Raw genomic sequence first — 17,549 nt, 5'->3', positions numbered from 1 at the left:
ACTGTAAAAATAATCATACTAAATTTTCAGGGCATTTGGAGAACTTTTATTTCCGGGACTTTTTTTAGTGCACGGATAATTCAGAAAACAGAGAGAAAATACTATATTTTCTTTATTTAATCTCAATAATAGGAAGTAAAAGATGGCTACAGAGAGTTGTGCATTCTAAATACATCCATCTCATGCTCATCAAAAGGAATCCATTAACAAGGTTGATCAAGTCTTATTAACAAACTTCTTCCGAATGACATGAAACCGGAGTTCGAATAACACTAGGTTACCTCAACGAGGATATGCATGTCCCCAACAATAAGAATATCATATTTCTTTTTGACAGTAGGAAGAGGGAATCCAAAACCTCCAATAGTAATAGTTGGAAGTTTTCCAATAGAATTGATACTATGAACTTGAGGTTGTTTCTTCGGAAAAAGTGTACCGTATTCTCGTTACCATTAACATGAAAAGTGACATTGCCTTTGTTGCAATCAATAACAGCCCCTGCAGTATTCAAAAAGGGTCTACGAAGGATAATCGACATACTGTCGTCCTCGGGAATATCAAGAATAACAAAGTCCGTTAAGATAGGAACGTTTGCAACCACAACAAGCACATCCTCACAAATACCGATGGGTATAGCGGTTCATTTATCAGCCATTTGCAAAGAGATTTCAGTAGGTGTCAACTTATTCAATTCAAGTTTATTATACAAAGAGAAAGGCATACCACTAACACCGGCTCCAAGATCACACACAACCGTTTTGACATAGTTTCTTTTAATGGAGCATGGTATAGTTGGTACTCCTAGATCTCCAAGTTTCTTCAGTATTCCACCCTTAAAAGAATAATTAGCAAGCATGGTGGAAATTTCAGCTTTAGGTATCTTTCTTTTATTAGTAACAATATCTTTCATGTATTTAGCATAAGGAGGCATTTTAAGCATATCAGTCAAACGCATACGCAAAAAGATAGGTCTAATCATTTCAGCAAAGCACTCAAAATCCTCATCATCCTTTTTCTTGGATGGCTTAGGAGGAAAGGGAATGGGTTTCTAAACCGATGGTTCTCTTTCTTTACCATGTTTCCTAGCAACGAAGTCTCTCTTATCATAACTTTGATTCTTTGATTGTGGGTTATCAAGATCAACAACAGGTTCAATCTCTACATCATTATCATTGCTAGGTTGAGCATCAACATGAACATCATTATTAACATTATCACTAGGTTCATGTTCATCACCAGATTGTGTCTCAGCATCGGAAATAGAAATATCATTGGGATTCTGAGGTGTGTCTACAGCAGGTTCACTAGCATGCAAAGTCCTATCAGTTTTCTTTTTATTTTTAGTACGAGGACTAGGTGTATCAGTATTATTTCTCTGAGAATCTTGCTCAACTCTCTTAGGATGGCCCTCAGGATACAAAGGTTCTTGGATCATTTTACCACCTCTAGTCATAACCCTTACATCATTATCATTATTCTTACTATTTAACTCTTTAAGCAAATCATCTTGTGCCTTAAGTACTCGTTCTACTTGAGTTGTAACCATGGAAGCATGTTTACTAATAAGCTTAAGATCATTAACAGTACTATTCATATAATTACTCAAGTGATCAAGCATGTAAGCATTACATTTCAATTGTCTACTAACATAGGCATTGAAATTTTCTTGTTTAACAATAAAGTTATCAAACTCATCAAAGCATTGTCTAGCAGACTTATTATGAGGAATATCACCTTCATCAAATCTACAGAGAGATTTTATCTCTACTACCTGTGTCGGGTTATCAAGACCATGTATTTCTTCAATAGGTGCTAGATTCTTAACATCTTCAACTTTAATACCTTTTTCTTTCATAGATTTCTTTGCCTCTTGCATATCTTCAGGACTGAGAAATAGAATACCCTTTTCTTCGGAGTTGGTTCAGGAAGTGTCCAATCATTTTCATTACTCAATATATTATTCAGTAGCAATTCAGCTTGCTCAACATTTCTTTCCCTAAAAACACAACCAGCACAACTATCCAGGTGGTCTCTGGAAGCATCGGTTAGTCCATTATAAAAGATATCAAGTATTCCATTTTTCTTGAGAGGATGATCAGGCAAAGCATTAGGTAATTAGAGAAACCTCCCCCAAGCTTGTGGGAGACTCTCTTCTTCAATTTGCACAAAATTATATATTTCCCTTAAAGCAGCTTGTTTCTTATGAGCGGGGAAATATTTTGCAGAGAAGTAATATATCATATCATGGGGACTACGCACACAACCAGGAGCAAGAGAATTAAACCATAACTTAGCATCACCCTTTAATGAGAAAGGAAACAACTTAAGAATATAGTAATAGCAAATTTTTTCCTCATGAGAAAATAGGGTGGCTATATCATTTAATTTAGTAAGATGTGCCACAACAGTGTTAGATTCATAACCATGAAAAGGATCAGATTCAACCAAATTAATTAACTCAGGATTGACAGAGAACTCATAATCCTTATCAGTAACAAAGATAGGTGAAGTAGCAAAAGTGGGATCATATTTCATTCTAGCATTCAAGGATTTTTCTTCCAGCTTAACTAACAATTTCTTAAGATCCTCTCTATCATTGCAATCAAAGAAGTCTCTAGCAGTTTCTTCATCCATAACATAACCCTCAGGAACAACAGGCAATTCATATCTAGGGGGAGAATCATAATCATAATCTTCAATAATATCATCAGTTTCAGTAATTTCATTCTCTCTAACCCTAGCAAGTTGTTCATCAAGAAATTCACCTAGTGGCACAGTATCATCAAGCACAAAAGTAGTATCATCATAAGCATCATGCATAGTAGAAGTGGCATCATCATGCAAGTGACATATCAGAATCAATAGCAGGTGTAGGTAGGTGTTGCAAGTTTACTCAAAACAGAAGGAGAATCAAGTGTAGAGCTAGTTGGCAGTTCCTTACCTCCCCTCGTAGTTGAGGGAAAAATCTTAGTTCTTTGATCTTTCAAATTCCTCATAGTGATCAACAGATATAAATCCCAAGTGACTCAGAGAATAGAGCTATGCTCCCCGGCAACAGTGCCAGAAAAAGGTCTTGATAACCCACAAGTATAGGGGATCGCAACAGTTTTCGAGGGTAGAGTATTCAACCCAAATTTATTGATTCGACACAAGGGGAGCAAAAGAATATTCTTGAGTATTAGCAGCTGAGTTGTCAATTCAACCACACCTGAAAGACTTAATATCTGCAACAAAGTATTTAGTAGCAAAGTAGTATGGAAGTAACGGTAACGGTGGCAAAAGTAACAGTAGCAGTTTTGTAGCAATCGTAACAGTGGCAATGGAAAAGTAACTTAGCAAAGATCAATATGTGAAAAGCTCGTAGGCAATGGATCAATGATGGATAATTATGTCGGATGGCATTCATCATGCAATGGTTAAACATAGGGTGACACAGAACTAGCTCCAATTCATCAATATAATGTAGGCATGTATTCCGAATATAGTCATAGGTGCTTATGGAAAAGAACCTGCATGACATCTTTTGTCCTACCCTCCCGTGGCAGCGGGGTCCTATTGGAAACTAAGGGATATTAAGGCCTCCTTTTAATAGAGTACCAGACCAAGGCATTAGCACTTAGGGAATACATGAACTCCTCAAACTATGGTCATCACCGGGAGTGGTCCCGACTATTGTCACTTCGGGGTTGCCGGAGCATAACACGTAGTAGGTGACTATAACTTGCAATATCGGGTCAAGAACATAAATATATTCATGAAACATAATAGGTTCAGATCTGAATTCATGGCACTTGGGCCCTAGTGACAAGCATTAAGCATAGCAAAGTCATAGCAACATCAATTTTAGAACATAGTGGATAGTAGGGTCAAACCCTAACAAAACTAACTCGATTACATGGTAAATCTCATCCAACCCATCACGGTCCAGCAAGCCTACGATGGAATTACTCACGAACGGCGATGAGCATCATGAAATTGGTGATGGAGGATGGTAGATGATGACGGTGGCGACGGATTCCCCTCTCCAGAGCTCCGAACGGACTCCAGATCTGCCCTCCCGAGGAAGAACAAGGCTTGGCGGTGGCTCCGTATCGTAAAATGCGATGAATCCTTCTCTCTGATTTTTTCTCCCCGAAAGTGAATATATGGAGTTGGAGTTGAGGTCGGTGGAGGTCCAGGGGGCCCACAAGGTCGGAGGGCGCACCCCAGGGGGGTGGGCGCGCCCTTACCCTTGTGGCTAGGGTGTGGGCCCCCTGCTTCTGATTCTTTCGCCAATATTTTTTATTAATTCCAAAAGTTATCTTCGTTGATTTTTAGGTCATTCCGAGAACTTTTTATTCTCCACAAAAATAACACCATGGCAATTCTGCTGAAAACAGCGTCAGTCCGGGTTAGTTCCATTCAAATCATGCAAGTTAGAGTCCAAAACAAGGGCAAAAGAGTTTGGAAAAGTAGATACGCTGGAGACGTATCAATATTTCTTTAATAGGAGGTAAATTTTTGACATCCTCAGCTTTAATACCTTTTTTCCTTCATAGATTCCTTTGCCTCTTGCATATCTTCAGGACTGAGATATAAGATACCCTTCTTCTTCGGAGTAGGTTTAAGCGGTGGTTCGAGAAGAGTCCAATCATCATAATTTTTCAATATGTTATTCAATAATTCTTTAGTTTGTCCAATAGTTCGTTCCTTGAAAACACAACCAACACAACTATCTAGGAAATCCCTAGAAGCATCGGTTAGTCCATTATAGAAGATATCAAGTATTTCATTTTTTCTTAAGAGGATGATCAGGCAAAGCATTAAGCAATTGGAGAAGCCTCTCCCAAGCTTGTGGGAGACTCTCTTCTTCAATTTGCACAAAGTTAAAAATTTCCTAGGCAGCTTGTTTCTTATGAGCGGCAAAATATTTTTCAGAGAAGTAGTAAATCATATCCTGGGGACTATGCACACAACCAGGAGCAAGTGTATTATACCAAGTCTTAGCATCACCCTTTAATGAGAACAGAAATAATTTGAGAATATTATAGTAGTGAATTTTCTCATCATGAGCAAAAAGAGTGGCTATGTCATTCAACTTAGTAAGGTGTGCCACAACAATTTGAGTTTCATAACCATGCAAAGGATCATATTCGACCAAAGTAATTAACTCCGGGTCGATAGAGAATTCATAATCCTTATCATCAACAAAGATAGGTGAAGTAGCAAACTTTGGATCACATTTCATTCTAGCATTCAAAGATTTTTCTTTCAGTTTTCATAATAATTTCTTAAGATCATCTCTATCTTTGCAAGAAAGAACGTCTCTAGTTGCCTCCTCATCCATAACATAACCTTCCGGTACCTTTATCAATTCATATCTAGGCGAACTAGTTCTAATAGGTGTTTCGAGATTTTTAGTTTCAAGATCTTCATTAGTTTCAACAATTTCATCAGTTCCAGCATTCTCAAAAGCTTTAGTTCTAGCAAGTTGTTCATCAAGAAATTCACCTAGTGGCACATTATCATCAAGCAAGGTACTAGCATCATCGTAAGTATCATTCATAGCAGAAGTGGCATCATCAATAACTTGCGACATATCAGGATTAATAACATGTGGTGGTGTTGCAAGTCTACTTATAACAGAAGGTGAATCAAGTGCAGAGCTAGATGGCAGTTCCTTACCTCCCCTCGTCTTAGAGGAAAAAATATCTTAGTCTTAGCATCCTTCAGATTCTTCATAGTGATAATTTGATAATAATCCGAAGAGACTCAAAAAATATAGCTATGCTACCTGGCAACGGCGCCAGAAAAAGGTCTTGATAACCCACAAGTATAGGGTATCACAACAGTTTTCAAGGGTAGAGTATTCATCCCAAATTTATTGATTCGACACAAGGGGAGCCAAAGAATATTTGCAAGTATTAGCATTTGAGTTGTCAATTCAAGCACACCTGGAAATTAATTATCTGCAGCAAAGTGATGAGTAGCAAAGTAATATGATAGTTTTGATAGTAGTAGCAACAGCAATAGTAACGGTAACAGTGATAGCAATGATTTTTGTAGCAAGTGCAACAATAACAGTAGCAGTAGTGACTTAGCAGAAACAATATAAGAGAAATTCGTAGGCATTGGATCGGTGAATTCGTTGGATGATTTTCATCATATAACGGTCATAACCTAGGGCGATATGACACTAGCTCCAGTTCATAAATATAATGTAGGCATGTATTCTATAAATAGTTATACGTGCTTATGGAAAGAACTTGCATGACATCTTTTGTCCTACCCTCCCGTGGCAGTGGGGTCCTATTGGAAACTAAGGGATATTAAGGCCTCCTTTTAATAGAGAACTGGAACAAAGCATTAACACATAGTGAATACATGAACTCCTCAAACTACGGTCATCACCGGGAAGTGTCCCGACTATTGTCACTCCGGGGTTGCCGGATCATAACACATAGTAGGTGACTATAACTTGCAAGATCGAATCTAGAACATAGATATAATGGTGATAACATAGACGATTTAGATCTGAAATCGTGGCACCCGGGCCCAAAGTGACAAGCATTAAGCATCGCAAAGTCATAGCAAGATCAATCTGAGAACATAGTGGATACTAGCGATCAAGCCCTAACAAAACTAACTCGATTACATGATGAATCTCATCCAACTCCTCACCGACCAGTGAGCCTACGAAGGAATTACTCACTCCTGATGGGGAGCATCATGGAATTGGCGATGGAGAAGGGTTGGTGATGACGAAGATCAAAGAGCCCCCTCTCCGAAGCCCCAAACAGACTCCAGATCTGGCCTCCCGGTGAAGAACAGGAGGTGGCGGCGGCTCCGTCTCATGAAACGCGATGATTCTTTCTCCCTGGTTTTTCTCTCCAAATATGTGATTTTATAGTATCAGGGTTGAAGTCTGCGGGGCCACCAGGTGGGGACAACCCACCTGGGCGCGCCTGGAGGGGGGGCGCCCTGGTGGGTTGTGCCCTCCCAGGTGCCCCCTCCGGTGGTTCCTGGCTCCAGAAATTCTTATTTATGGAATAAAAAATCCTCGCAAAGTTTCGTTCCAATTCGAGAACTTTTATTTCTACAGAAAACAACACCATGGTAGTTCTGCTGAAAACATCGTTAGTCCGGGTTTGTTTCATTGAATTCATGCAAATTAGTCCAAAACAAGAGGAAAAACGTTAGAAAAAGTAGATACAGCGGAAACGTATCACCTACCCACCGATCCCACCTCGCCGCGGCCGTGCCGCGTTGCCCCCGTGGCTAGAGCCGCATTAGCTTGAAGCCGAGCACACCAGTGAGCTCAGCGTGCTCCCAGGAGCCTGCTCCACCCACCATATCGTCCGGAGATGCCCCCTAGCGTGTTTCCGTCGAGGTCCAAACTCCGGCCGCCGCACAAACGGATGCCGCCATCGATTCAGGCCATCTTCGGTGATGCCGCTTGTCCCATCGGATGCGCGAGAACCACAGCTAACCATAGCCACAAACCACGCGTTGAATAGTGCTCTATAGCGAGTGCACAGTGAACCACCATCGTCGGCTAAGCTCTGACGACGATGATGTGGCAGATTAGATTAGCTACTGATCGGCCACTTAATTAACCTCCAGTGACACCGACAGCTGGACCCCACACCTTAATTAAAGATAGGATTAATTCCCTGTTTAATTAAACTAATGGCTATGGCGCCACTACTTAGTTTTACTTGGCCACGTCAGCGTTGAACTGGACCCACCCGTTAGCCCTGTGGTTGACCGCGTCGACCTGCTGACGCCACTTTTGACCAGGCTGATGTCATAAAGGTTTTTGGATTTTAAATAAATCAGAAATGATTTATTAATTCTAGAAAATGTAATAAAATTCTAAAAATCATATAAAATAATTTATAGCTCAGATGAAAATAATTTATATATCGAGAATGATCAGAAAAATATGAATAATCTATTTATGGTATTTTCATGCATGTTTGAACAACGTAAAGCTTCTGTAAATGACAATTTGAATAGGTGGCATTTGATTAATCACATATGGAGTTTGAATTTGAACCTTTGGTTCAAATCAACTTCATTTAATCTGGTTGCTAGTTGCATTAGCTCGATCCCCAACATATTACCATGTCATGATCATGCATCATATTATTGCATTGCATTGATTGTGTTACTTCTCTATTGCCGGTGTTTGTTCCCTCTTGGTAGACGTTTTCCGACGTTGAGATCGATGTCCCTTATGAAGACACAATGCTATCTTCAGAAGTGCCAGGCAAGAAAACCCCCTTGAGCATTACGATACAACCCGACTCTCTCACTCCTGCTCTCCTTTATTGCATTAGGTTAACAACGATCCTACTGTTACATGTTGCTGTAGTTGAACCCATTCCTTTGCATGACCTGTCTTTGCCACAGTAAATAGATCAAACCCACTAGCATGAGTAGGAACTGCTTGAGCCATGATGTGCCTACTCATTCATGCTTGCTTGTTATGCCTACTATGCTTAGAGTTGTGTTGGGTCTGACTCATCTGGGATGGATTGGGATGGTGGTGAACATAATTTGGTAAAGGTAGCGATGAGAGGTCATGTAGGAGTACATGGTGGGTTGTCTCATTGGGGCCGTCCTCAGGAACCGAGTTCCGTGTTTGTGATCCAAGACAGCTACTACCACACATTGGGTTCCGGTAACTCGACCCCTCTCAGCTTATTAATCACCTCGATCTCTGTCGAGGAGTTGCGACTAGTTTCTGGTGTTTGTAGGTTGTGTTAGTAGTCTACCAAGTGGCACCCGGTACAGGTGGGCTTGGGACAGACTAGGCACCGTGGCCCAGTGTACAAAGTGTCACCCGGATAGTGGACTTGGGAACCCTGCACACATTGTTTGGGGCCGTAGTGGAAACCTCAGCTGGACTTCCTTGTGGATGGAACTCAAATAGGCGATAAACCTGGACTAGAGACTTGTGTGGTTAGTCAGGTTGTGGCCGACACCCTTGCCAGGCTTCCGCTTGAAGGTTGGCGAGATACATGACGTGTACATGGCGGTAAGTGGCGAGAGCGTGCGTGAAGAAGTACACCCCTGCAGGGTTAATATGATCTATTTGAATAGCCGCGTCCGCGGATATGGACTACTTGGAATGTTTACATTGTTCATAGATATCTGGAAGTGGATACTCTAAAATGTGCAAGATAAGTGCGAGTGCTATGGATGGCCTTCTCATAGGGAAATAGGAGTGGATCCATAGTGGTGTATTGATATGGTGAATATGTGGACTCGTGTGCGCTTTCTCACCTCAAAGAAAATGCTGGTAGATGCAGTTCAGGATAGCCACTGAGTCAAAGCTGGCTTGCTGCAGTTAAACTCCACCACCCCCTTGTTGATACTGATGCATATGTAGCTAGTTCTGATGTAAGTCTTGCTGAGTACATTTGTACTCACATTTGATTAATTTATGTTATTGCAGAGAGACTTCGTTCTCGCTAGTAGTTTGAAGTGGGCTTTGACAATTAGCTTGGGAAACCCAGAGAGAGGTCTAGTTAGTTTGGAGGGTCTTTTAGATAGACAGGCTTTCTAGCCTTCTCTCTTCTCAGATGTCTATACTCAAACATGTTTATGCTTCCGCCTGTGCTTGTTGCTTGTATGACTTGAATGCTGGGTCATGATACCCATGTTTGTAATATCTGGCTCCTCGGAGCTTATTGAATAAATACTTTGAGTCATAGAGTTTTGTTGTGATGCCATGTTGTATTTACACATATCAAGCATATTGTGTGTATGTTATTAAAATGCTTGGTATGTGTGGGATCCGACACCTAGTTGTTTATTCTTGGTAGCCTTCCTTATGGGGAAATGTCTCCTAGTGCTTCCACTGAGCCATGGTAGTTTGCTACTGCTTCGGAACATTTAGGTTGGCTGGCATGTATCCTTCTTTGTTCTGTGTCTGTCCCTTCGGGGAAATGTCACACGTTGTTCCTTTAAGTCCTTTTAGCTTGCTATGACTTGGGTTCATACGTTGATGACCGACACGTTCATTGCTGGGTTGCGTATGCCTGTCCCTATAAGTTTGTGCCACCTTGGGTTTACGACTAGTCATGTCAGCCCGGGTTCTCTGTCATACTGATGCTAGCAACACAATCATATACGTGAACCAAAAGGCGCAAACAGTCCCGGCCAAGGCAAGGCTGAAGCCATGGGAATACCGTGTGTGAGGCCGCAAAGTGATATGATGTGTTACCCGCTAGATCGGTGTGACTTAGTATCGGGGTCCTGACAGCTTTGGTACCAGAGCCTGACTGCTTGTAGGATTACCAAACCAAACTGGTCGAAGTCGAGTCTAGAAATGCTTTAGTTATATAAGGGAACTGACTGTGGAAGGCAACGTAAGGCTCTTTTTACTCCTTATCCTTGTGTCATTCTGATTCTGAGTCACCCTCATCTTTTCTAAGGGGTTAAGAAACTAGGATTTCTCATATATCTATCATGATCACATGTTACTAATCCGTAGACTTAGAGGAATGATGGATTCAAGCCTCAGTTCAGTTCCTACTACTTCCATGTGTTGACAGTTGATCTCGGAACCTTGATATTGTGATGTTGAGTGGTTATGCCACCATTTTGTAGGATATCTCAAAAACTTTTTGAGCATTTACATCTGTTATGCTGTCCGAGTCATCTCAGGTTTCTAAATAGTCTGATGCACTTGCAAATCTTCCTCCATGTTCCCGATGTCCTTTTGGGTCAGATTAAGCACACTAATCGGTGTGTTGAGGTACTGCATTGCCTCGACAGATATGTTGAAGCTATTGTTATGACACTAGGTTATCTTAGAGAACCATCTAGTAATGTAGACATATTTTGTGTTCCCAGTGTGATGATTCTGGCCATCATTCTCGAAAGCATCCCGTGATGCCATTTAGTTAGTAGGCACTCTGTTTCTGGGTTCTTGAGCCCAAGATTCGCTCTACTTAGCTCGTGTTGATAGTGTTGCTCGTACCTTTAGGATATTAGTAACCTTTGCGACTATCCTCGAGGTCCATGGTATATCGTTCTTCCAATACCATGAACCATTATGGCAGAAGTTCTTTCGAACCAAAAGATCACAACAAGAGTGCTCATAATGAGTTCTCCATTCCATAATTGTGATTCTGCCAAATCTACTTTTCTGCATTGGGTTATCCGGAAGAAATATGTTGAACTTGTTCAAGATACTAACCTATGCATCCACAACTCAGAAAAATCATATGTTCCTTTGAGTTGTTCCTCTCCAGTTGTACTCTGACCTTCGTCTATCAGTGGATTGTCAAGAGTAGTCATGCATTCGTTCATCGATGCCTATTATTCTTGTGGTCTGTCAAGCCATTCAATTCCGGAATGACTAGGAGAAACAAACTCCAGTACGTCATCCATATCTGGGATTGGGTCAATATAGTTATAGTCTGAAGATCAGAATGCCAATCCACCTTTTGCTTTGTTCTACCGTGGAGTTTCACCCTCTTTCTTATCAAGAATGACGTGAGAATTGCACAACCTCTTATGAATTCTTGATACAGTAATACTCCTGCCATCATTACTCCACTACTACAGGATGCTGCTAACGCGACACTACGATCAGAGACCCTTTGACGAAACTGTGTGTGATGCATTAATTGCAAACAATGATGTAAAAACCCTTTCAAAAAAGATGCAAGGTGTTTGCGATGGCGGATACATCAAACACGGTTCAGATTTTAGTTGCGTGTGGAATGCTGGGCATATGGTTCAGTCCAATGAACTGTTTGCGATGAGGCAGAAGACCAGAAACGGGCAGCTAGGTGAAGGTGTGTGCGATATACGGCATACAGTTCAATCGTATGAAATGTTTGTGATTAGGCAACACAAAAGAAATGGTCAGCCAGGTGAAGGTGTGTGCGATATACGACATACAGTTCACTCGAATGAATTGTTCGCGTTGAGCCAAGAGAACAGAAATGGTTCAACTTAACAAGATGTGTGTGATACGCGGCAAATAGGTCTGTAATCGGAAATGTGTGGGAAGACCGATTACAACACAGACGAATCTTGTTAACAAGCCGTGTGTGTTGTGAGCAAACGGTTGCTGGTATACAATTGTCAGTGATTGATGAAATCATCACCGACGGGTTCATTGTTTAGTCCGTGTGCGATGTGATTTGCTCTGTTCGCACAACATCTATGCTCTGTCGACAGAGCATCAACATATATACTTAAAGAGACAGCATTGCATAACCAAATTAAGCATACAATTACACAAGTGACTACACAAATAACATTTCCACACACCAAAGTAAGCAATTACATGCATACTAAACTAGGAGAAATGAGGATCTAATCATCTACTTCTTGTTGCGACAACGCTTGCCATTGCTCTGCATCCGGCTGGATCCATGGCTGTTTTGGGGAAGGAGGCACTTCCTCATGTCAACGATCTGCCTGTACATCTCGTAGCTCGTGTACGCCTCCTTGGCTGCGTACACAACGTGAGCTTTGTCAAGTTTCTCCATCCAGGCCGAGTGCCAGGCATGCTTGTCCTTGTTAGAGGAATCCTTCATGTCTCTGTAGTAGGGATCGATGATGGCCTCGGCGAGGTGAACCAGTGAGTCCTTCTCATGCTCGTTGCTGCCCTAGATCTTTGTATTGGCCCTGGATGACGACAAGATTCTGGTAGGCGATGCCCGAATTCTTGAGCACCTTTACATCGTTGGTGATGTCCATCGTAGCGAACATGTAGTGGGGGCTATCGACAAACCTGGCGATTCTCGCAAGGCCTTGTGGCCAGGCAGTAGTGGTAGATGAGGACGTGATTGCGCACGCACATCTGGGCGACGGCGACCTTGGGACGAGACCCGACACGAGCGCGGGTGTACTCGAGGTTGAACCCGACCACCTTGTACTTCTCCTCAGCAAGCAACAACTCCATGATGTGGATGGAGTGCTCCACCCAGACCGGTTTGTTGGTGTACACCACCGAGAGCTCCATAAACCTTCTGTGGGTGTCCACCATGGCATGCATGGTGAACTGCTGCTCGTTGTCGGCAGCCGCTTGGAGCGCCATTGGAGCCGCGTAGGATACCCTCTAAGAATTTGTCATGGTGGGTGTGCTTCTTGCAAAGGTGTGGCGCGATCGAAAGGTTGAAGAGACGCAAGGGATAAATGGCCATTGTAATAAATGGGGCCCGACTGGCCTGTAATAATCACGTCTTGTCACCGCGTTCATAGCGGAGGATTCCAGTGCATGCTCGACAACACCGCACGCATTTCGTTTGACTACGCGTGGGCTCGAAGAGGCACCAAATGTATCGTCGGTGAGCCTGTTCCCGCGCTACCGCACAGTTTACCGCGCAAGCTTCCCGCCCGGCTAGTTTGGCCACGCGTCAGCTAGAAGAGGGACAAATCGTGGGCGTTTATTGGCAAAAAGCTTTGTAAAAAAAGTGTGTGGAATGACTTCGGTCATAAGTTTACCCGTGGGTGATGAGGTCAAAGTTACACAGAAGGTGATGATGGACACTCGAGTGCGATAATTAATTCTGCGCTCTACAGGGCACACGGTTGAAGAAACCAACTATGTGCAATAATGTTGAATATCGCAGTCGAGTTAGCTATACAGATGGTGTCCATGAGATCGACACGGTAAACAGATTCGAGAATGGTTAATAAAATCTAAGTCCATTTCATATTAAGGTCAAAATAGTGCTACCAATATACGAGTCTCATATGATGCCATTTCAATGATTGTACCACAAAAGCTCGTATTCCAGAGTTATATGGCTCAAATTCGAAGATTACAAGGTTCAAATTGATATTAAAAATGAAATTCAGCTCATCAGCTGCAAACACTCGCGCTGATCCGCTGAACATAGATATAAGAGAGGTTTAAACTAATATTACCACTTATAAGGCTGGTTTCAAAACCTTATAATTTTTGCAAAGGGGTTAGCCACTGAGAAGTCATGTATGGGGTTGACACGATGACTTCCGATTACTCTGTCATCTAAGTTCCAAAATGAAATTCAGAATTTTCGGAGCTATTACGTTCTGCCGCAGCCGTTGGGGCTGATCAACAAACCATTCATTTTTGTGAAATAAATGTAGGGAAAACCTCATTACCTTTAGCACCCTTGCTCTGACAACAAAGAACCCGGGGAATATAATCTCCGGTAAGGTCCCTCGGTAGGAGTTCAAAGTAATTTCTGAGAGATGCAGATCTAGGCATTCGATGTGATTGTTATATTGTATCACATTATCCACCACTGGGCCTAATCTTATCTGCAAAAGAAGAAAACATGTTTGTGCCTACATGCAGTTTTGAACACTACTACAGGCCTATTTGGTTTGCAGGATTTGTAAAATGCACTAACATGCCATCTTCGGTCCAATATGATTAACATGGGCATTTGATTACAATCTAGAAAAATGTAGCCTTCTTCACAAGAGGTTGGAGTGGATGAAAAGTTCCCTAGGAAAACTAGTACAGATGAATCCAAAGGAGAAATGCTTATGGATTGTAACCATATGGATCAAGCAACCAATATGGGGGGGGGCATGTATGTACTGAAATCCTCCAAAAAATCCTTCAGAAATCGTAGTACATTGTCATTGTAAACTTGGAAAAAGGTGTCACAAATTGAACTCCCTTATGGTTAACATTTAACAGGAAAGGAACATCACCTCGATATATAGCTTCTCTAGGCATGGAAAGCATCTAAGGAAACTGACAACTTGGTCTAGGTTGGGGCCGATAGATTCTAGTGCCAAGACCTTCACTGTGCGCAGTTTGGAGGTCTGGCTTGTCGAAATCATTTTCTAGATGACAGAAGAACATACATCTTCAAGATTAGAAATAATGTTAATTTCTAGAAGGTGAGGTAGAAGGCGGCTGTTGTACCTAAACGTGTGTGGATCCAATAACAAGTTCGGAGTATTTGTCAGACGACTATTCCACCACTGTCAATTTCGGCGCAGAAATGACATTAATTCTTGTTGGACCTTCTTGATCAACTACAAGTAATCTCTCAAGTGAAGGTGTGTCCTCAGTGACCATACCATAGTACACATCTTGTGATGTCTTCTTGCAGCACCAGCAACACACATAAATAGTCCAGAGAGTCATGGAGGTGATGTGGAAGCTACTCAACCCATTAATCGCCTGAAGATGAAGGTACTCGAGTGCAGTACAGCCACGGAGCAGGCACTCCATGTGACCATTTGGGAGGCAGACGACGACGAGCTCGAGGTCCTTCGGTCGTGGTAGAATAAGAGCGGGCGCGTCATTAAGGGGGGTGGGATGGCAGTTCCTGAACTTGGCGACGCGCAACATGGGTGCGAGTCGGAGCGCGGATGTTGGCAGCGAGCGCATATGCCCATCATCAAAAGTGAGCTCCTCGAGCTGACCTAGGGCGGGGGATCAGAACCAGTTGTCAAGTTTGGCTCGGTCCTTGCCGTTGGAACGGAACTTGCCCATGCTAAGGCCTCTGGTTGGGCCAGGGTGACTGCCGAGGATCTTGGAGAACACATCCAAGCTTTTGCGATAGCCATGGCAGAGCTCGTGGGTGTCGATGAGGTCGAGAGGGGTGGAGTTCCATAGGGGCGCCACCGCCGGGAAAGGACGATTGTCCGCGCCCCATATTTGATTGGGAGGAGGGAGATGATGACTATCAACATATCATTGGGGAGGCTGCTAATGAAGTCTAGGCCTGCTGGAGTCGCTTGCGGTTCTTGCTCGACCCGCCTCCACTTGTTGGCAGCCCCGTTCTCCACCTCCAGAGTCTCCTCATCAGCGGTGCTTTCTGATAGAAGTGGGAGTACAGGGAATATTTAGTTAAAACAGGGCAATAGAAAAGTGTATTGTTAACTAGAAGTTAGTAGGTAGGAATAGAGTAAGAAAATGGAATAACAATTGGTTGCTTAAATACTACACAATTCCTTTGATATTGCTGGGTAAGTCAACATGCAGATACTTAAAAAGAACACTTACTTCAAACAAAGTCTGGACGGATGATATCGTCGGGGAAGTTAGCATATATCTCATGACCAGGCTGTTTTATGTGCAGTGCAATTTTAGTGCCAGCTTTCAGTACATAAAACTTTGAAATTTCTGTCCAAAGGCCCTTGGCAAAATAGGAGTGACAACATTCATCAAGTCTTACAGAAGCAACAATTGTAAATCCATGGTTTGTGTTCAGTGTGACATCCCTGCAGTCTTGATTTATGTAAAGGGAAAGATTGTGTACTAAAGATTCTGTTACATAGCAAGGGATGCGCTGCAGAAAATGGTAGGATTGTTAAATAATATGGTAACATGCAAATATGGGCGAAACTGGAAGAACTATACAACAGTTGAAATCAAAGGACAAAAATCTATAATTAAACAGATAGGGTAACCATGATGTCATGGAAATATGAGAGTAATTGAAAGAACAATACATCATTAATTTGCCTATTATAGAAAGAAGAGGAAAAAAATCCCCTTTGACGTATATGCTGCATGTGGCACGTTTTATCCAAATACAACAATATATAGTATATGTTCAGGAAAGAAGGCCATGCCAACCGATTTAGGGTGAGATTGAACATACCGCGCGCATCCTCAAGTCATCTGGTACGGTGAGATGGAACTCCATGGATGTCTGGCCGAGGCCGCAAAGTCCTGATGTGTTCGTGCGTTGTACACTCTATGAATGAAAGAAAATCCTCAAATCGGCTCGTAAAAATGAATTCACGGCGATTTCGTCCGGGTGATTAAAGGAGGCAGATGAACTGGGATAAGAGATGAGATAATATCTCATTAAATTAGTTACCTTGTTGTCCATGAGAAAAAACCCTCAATACGGCGGATTCCCTAATTGGGCGGAGCTAGGTCGGCCACGAGCAGCGTCAAGAAAGTAGATGGTGATAGGTGGCGGCAAGCGGAAGTGGCGAAATGGGATGGGGTTTGCCGGCAGCCTATCGGCGGCGACATGCGTCGAGCTAAGTGGTTGCCACGGTGATAGGCGGTGCCATGCATAGACGCGGAGGAGCTTGTGCTGGTATGAATGGGGACTGAAGGGGGTGGCGGGCGGGGTGAGGGTTTTATTTTTCCTTTTGGAATTGGGTGGTGAGGGTTTTCTGTCCCACAAAGAGTTTCGGAGGCAACGGTTTGCTAGAGCCAATCGTGTGTGATTGACATAACAGGGAAAATGAAAGTCATTGCACATGGTTCCAATTTTGGGAACCGTGTGTGATTGATGTACTACCTCCATCCTGGTTTATTGGTCCCCTTTGTAATTTGTACCAAAGATTTAACTAACAAATGTTTATGCATGTCATAAAAGATTATATCATTGAACACTATGTTCAAATAAGGATCCAACGATATAATTTTTGCTGACCTGCACTAACATTTTGTCAGTTAAATCTTTGGTCAAAATTTAACACAAATTACAAAAGGGACCAATAAACAGGACGGAGGTAGATTCCATCAACCGAACTGATTGCATCTATATCCCACATTTAGACATAAGTAAACATAGATTAAACATACTCAGACATAGATAATAAGTGTACACAAGCATAAGTTC

The sequence above is a fragment of the Aegilops tauschii genome, chromosome 7, assembly GCF_002575655.3.
Source record: "Aegilops tauschii subsp. strangulata cultivar AL8/78 chromosome 7, Aet v6.0, whole genome shotgun sequence".
NCBI classification, from domain to species: Eukaryota; Viridiplantae; Streptophyta; class Magnoliopsida; order Poales; family Poaceae; genus Aegilops; species Aegilops tauschii.
Note: the sequence above shows the minus strand (reverse complement) of the source record.